The sequence below is a fragment of the Mandrillus leucophaeus genome, unplaced genomic scaffold, assembly GCF_000951045.1.
Source record: "Mandrillus leucophaeus isolate KB7577 unplaced genomic scaffold, Mleu.le_1.0 Scaffold42, whole genome shotgun sequence".
NCBI classification, from domain to species: domain Eukaryota; kingdom Metazoa; phylum Chordata; class Mammalia; order Primates; family Cercopithecidae; genus Mandrillus; species Mandrillus leucophaeus.
In genome coordinates, this window is record NW_012104476.1 from 4,192,858 (window position 1) to 4,198,186 (window position 5,329).

Below are 5,329 nucleotides of genomic sequence, written 5' to 3' on the forward strand. Positions count from 1 at the left end.
AAAAAAAAAAAAAAAAAAAAAAAAATCCTTAATTCCTATTTAGCTTAAAGTCTGTTTACTGATGGTATTAGTGAAATGATAAGTATTTATGATAACAGATAAAATAGTAAGAAAATTATAAAATTATCAGCTCTAATAGCCTGATTTTGCAGATGACAATATGAAAGTCCATAAAGGTTAACTAATTTACCCAAAGCTGCACAGTGAGTTTGTGTATAAGAACTCGGGTCTCCTAACTCCTGGGTCAATATTTTTCCATTATATTCCTTTATTCAATGTGTACACTTCAGAAACCTAGGTTATTTAATATATATAATCAATAGTATATATATATATATCTGTCTCTTATACACATCTAGATGTGTATAAGAGACAGGTACACTTCAGAAACCTAGGTTATTTAATATATATAATCAATAGTATATATATATATATATAATTAAGTTTCTGTTACTTAAGTACATAATTGTCATTTATATTCACTGACTCTCCTTGGTGGTTTTAAAAACCTGTGTCTCAAAAGCCTTTGTACAGTGTGCATTATACTATGGAAAGGAGATTTACAATTTAGTGCAGAGGCTGTACTTTAAAAAGAAACAATTCTGGAGCTGGGTGCCGTGGCTTGTACCTACCTATAATCCCAGCTACTTGCAAGACTAAGGTAGGAAGATTACATGAGCGCAGGAGTTAGTGGCTGTAGTGAGCTGTAATTGTGCCACTGTATTCCGGCCTGGACAGCAGAGTGAGACACTATCTCTAAAAAAAATTCATTAATTTAAAAAAGAAACAATCCAGGTGACTTTTATTTCAAAAATATGTATGCAGAATGGTTTTTACCTTTGTTCTTGTCTCTCCCCGCCCCCCATCTTTTTGATGGTAGTTTTGTCCTTTTGATTTTTTGTTCTTTAGTTGCTTTTTGTCTGTAGAAAGCTTTTGGGGATAAAGACCTTAAAGTATTTAAAAATTCATGTTAGAAAAGAAGATTCCATTGTATCTTTGTTTCACAGACCACTTAATATAACTTAGCCAGGTAAATTTTGCATTTCACACTGATTACTTCTTTGGCCATTGTGTGTGGATAAGGTTAGCCTGAGTGCAGTTTTAATGTATTGGGTCTAGACTAGAAACAGACTTTTTGTATTCCGTATTCTTTATCTTCTTTAGTCCATGATGCCCTTGTTCTTGATATTTTACTTGTTTCTGTTAGTAGCATAAAGGAAAGCTTTTACGCCATACATAGGAGCTTGGTAGCAGGCAAAATACAAATAACCTTCTACGGAATTTGAAGAATATTTTCACATTCTTGTAGAGTTGGATACGCCTTCAGAGAAAGTACATGGAATATCTTGACTGTAAAGACTCAGTTAAAGTGTTTTAGTCTCCACAGTCAGGGTGAGTGAGCTGTATAGAGGAAGTCACAGTGGTTGGCCAAGCTGAGATACTTGCTTATACATTTCAAAGTGCCCTTTTCTTTCAGAACTCCTATAATCTTGTCATCCCAAGTATCATCTTATGTACCTCTTTCACGAACGGATCTGAAGACAGTGATCCTACAAAGCGTATCTTTTCTTTTTTAGAGTTAAAATACCAATACCACCCAGACCTTAGATTCTAAATACTATTATTCATTAAAGTGAACCAGGACTTCTTGGAGAAATGACTGATTCTGGGGCTGGGACAGGGAAAAAAGGGCCCCTTCAATATTTTGGGGACATTTCAGAAGATCCAGAAGCCAGCTTGGAGGAATTTCCACTGGTCAAGTGTGGGATAAGTTTGAGTGTCAAAATAAATAAGGACAATAAGGCTGGGCACGGCGGCTCGCGCCTGTAATCCCAGCACTTTGGGAGGCCAAGGCGGGCAGATCACCTAAGGTCGGGAGTTCAAGACCAGCCTGGTCAACATGGTGCAACCCCGTCTCTACTAAAAATACCAAATTAGTGAGGTGTGGAGGTGTGCGCCTGTAATCCCAGCTACTTGGGAGGTGGAGTCGGGAGAATTGCTTGAACCTGGGAGAGACAGAGATTGCACGAAGCGAGGCCCCCTCTTAAAAAAAAAAATAAAGTGAAGAAATCAATAAATAAGGACAATAAATGGAGTGTAACTGATTAAACAAAATCATAATCCATGTGTTAATTTAACTAGTAAAATAGAGAACTACAGCTGGCGCAGGGGCTCACGCCTGTAATCCCAGCACTTTGGGAGGCCGAGGTGGGTGGATCACCTTAGGTTGGGAGTTCGAGACCAACCTGACCAACATGGAGAAACCCCGTCTCTACTAAAAATATACAAAATTAGCTGGGCATGGTGGTACATGCCTGTAATCCCAGCTACTTGGGAGGCTGAGGCAGGAGACTCGCTCGAACCCAGGAGGCGGAGGTTGCGGTGAGCTGAGATCATGCCATTGTACTCCAGCCTGGGCAACAAGAGCAAGACTTCATGTCAAAAAAAAAAAAGTTGTAGTCATGTTAGTAGTAAAAATTGATTCAAGTAAAGTTTATCTGGGTGCTAAATCTGGGATGAGGGGAGGGAGTTTCCCAGGGAACAAGTTATGAACATGATCTCAAATTAACTGCCTATGAACTATTTATTTATTTATTTATTTTTCTTTTTTTCCTTTTTTTGTGGAGACAGGAGATGGGTCTCGCTATGTTGCCTAGGCTGGTCTTGAACTCCTGACCTCAAGTGATCCCACCACTGCAGCCTCAAAGTGCTGGGAGTACAGGCATGAGTTACTATGCCCAGCCAGATTATTTATTAATTATAAATGGAGAAATGGTAACTATAAAATGGTGATGTAGGAGGCAAGCATAGATGTCATGTGCTTCCAGACACGACACTTTGAGAACACAACATCATTTATGAAATGTCTAAGCCGAAAATTTTTAACAACCTGAATCCAGTCATGAGGAAACAACTGGGAAACCCAATCTAAATGGCATTCAACAAGATACCTGGCCTGTGTTCTTCAAAAATGTCATGCGAGAGAAACAAAGGCTGGGAACATTGTGAACAGTTGAGAAAATTGGAACATGGATTTTCAATTGAGTAAAAGTATTGTATCAGTGTAAATTTTCCTGAATTTGGTAACTGTCCTGTAAGGGACATAAAACAACGGCTTTATCCGTTTGCATTACTACAAAGTAATACCTGAGGCTGGGTCACTTGCAAAGGAAAGAGGTTCATTTGGCTCACGGTTCTGCAGGCTGTGGAAGAAGCATGGAGACAAGCCAGGTGCAGTGGCTCACGGCTGTAATTCCAACACTTTCAGAGGCCGAGATAGGCAGATCACTTGAGGCCAGGAGTTCGAGACCAGCCTGGCCAACATGGTGAAACCTGTCTCTACTGAAAATACAAAAATTGGCCGAGCACGGTGGCCTGTGCCTGTAATCCCAGCTACTCAGGAGGCTGAGGCAGGAGTATCACTTGAACCTGGAAGGCAGCGTTGCAGCGAGCCGAGATTGTACCAATGTACTCCCGCCTGGCCAGCAGAGTGTGAGACTCCTTCTCAAAAAAAAAAAAAAAAAAAAAAAAAAGAGAGGGAGAGAGATTGGGCGATGGGCAATGGAAGGCTTGACAATCATGGTCTGCTTGCTATACCTGAAACACAAGCTTTGTTTCTGTATTAAAAACATAAGGCGAAGCTGGGTCCACTGGCTCATGCTTGTAATCCCAGTGTTCTGGAGACTGAAATGAGGCAGGAGGATTGCTTGATCCCAAGAGTTGAAGAGCAGTCCGGGCAACATAGTGAGATCCCATCTCTTAAAAAAAATAAAAATTAACCGAACTAGTGCTTGTAGCCCTATCTACTGTGGAGGCTAAGGTGGGAGGATCCTTTCAGTCTGGGAGGTTAAGGCAGCAGTAAACTGTGATTGTGCCACTGTACTCCAGCCTGGGTGAAGAGTGAGACCCTGATTAAAACAAGCAAAAAACAAACACAAGGTGACTTTAAGTTGAAGAGCAAGCACTTGCCATTTGAGCCCTAGCCAGAACTATAAACTGTAATGTGGGTGAGGTTGTTGTTTTCCATATTTCCTTCTTCTTCACTTCTTTCATCTTACACACTGAATCCCTATCGGCTGTTCAGACATAACTCACCTCCTTCCTGTGTATCGAACACCTGAACTGTCTCTCACTTTCCACTCTCTAATCCAAACTTCTGGCCTCTTAGTAGGGGTTTTTAGAAAACTTAGAGAAAAACAACCAAGTGTTGATTTTAGTAACTTCTATGATCATAACTAGCTAGTAGAATTAATTGTCATTTATATTTTAAAAGGGGATTTTTTTTTTAAGCAAATTGTCTCTTTGGATAAGTATGTGTGGGAGGGAAGCATGTTGTAAGCAAAACAATAAAGGAAATGAGTAGGGTTTTCCTGTCTTTGACTGGCCTACAGAGCTCCAGAGTCAGAGGGATTGGTGTTCTTCTGAAGAGTCTTCAGTCCTCTCTTTGGCTTACTGAGGTAGTTGTAGCATAGTCAACAGCTCAGGCGTTGGATTTAAGTGCACAGACCTGGGTTCCAATTCTTGTCTTTATTATGTAAGTGACTGCAACATTATTCAAGTTACTTAACATATTCAGACCTCAGCTTCCTCATTTGTAAATATCATAAGTGTACTACCTGATAGACTTGTGAGAATTATACAAAATAGCATTGTAAAAGTACTTAGTGCGTAATAGGCATTATCTGTATATAAGTTACTACCATTATTATTTTGTCAGGTGGAATATGTATTATGTTTTTATTGGGTTGAGTGTTCTACCAGAGTCAGATAGGTCAAGTTGGTTGATAGCATCATTCAAGTTTTCTGTCTTTACTGACGTTTTAAAAATCACTTCTCTGTCAATTACTAAGTGAGGAATCCTGAAATCTCCAAATATCATTGTGAATTTGTTTCTCCTTTCAGTTCTGTCAAATTTTGTCTTACGTGTTTTGAAGCAGTGTTATCAGTATATACATATTTAGGATTGCTGTGTCTTCTTGAAGAATTAACCCCTTTTTTATGACGAGATACCCTTCTCTGTTCTTGGTAATATGGTCCATGTTCTTAAGTTTACTTTGTCTAACATTTGTATAACCACTTAAGCTCTTTTTCATTGTTTCAGAGTATCCTCTTCCTTTCATTAGTTTTTAACATATTTGTATCTTTATAGTAAATTTCTTACAGACAACATGAAGTGGGGTCTTGTTTTTTAATCTACTCTGATAATCTCTGACATTTAATCAGACTGTTTATAGCACTTATATTTAAGGTGTTTTTTTTTTTTGTTTTTTTTTTTTGGGAGACAGAGTTTCACTCTTGTTGCCCAGGCTGGAGTGCAATGGCACGATCT

At 39.0% G+C, this 5,329-nt stretch overlaps 1 long non-coding RNA gene across 1 annotated transcript in view; it reads left to right on the plus strand.

Annotated features, from left to right (window-relative positions):
- LOC105548715 overlaps nt 1–5,328 on the plus strand; it is a 12,171-nt gene extending 6,843 nt beyond the window's left edge. The window contains exon 3 of the long non-coding RNA XR_001007435.1: nt 5,307–5,328. This is a non-coding gene — a long non-coding RNA (uncharacterized LOC105548715). The remainder of the gene's footprint in view (nt 1–5,306) is intronic.
- Nucleotide 5,329: the final 1 nt, after the last annotated feature.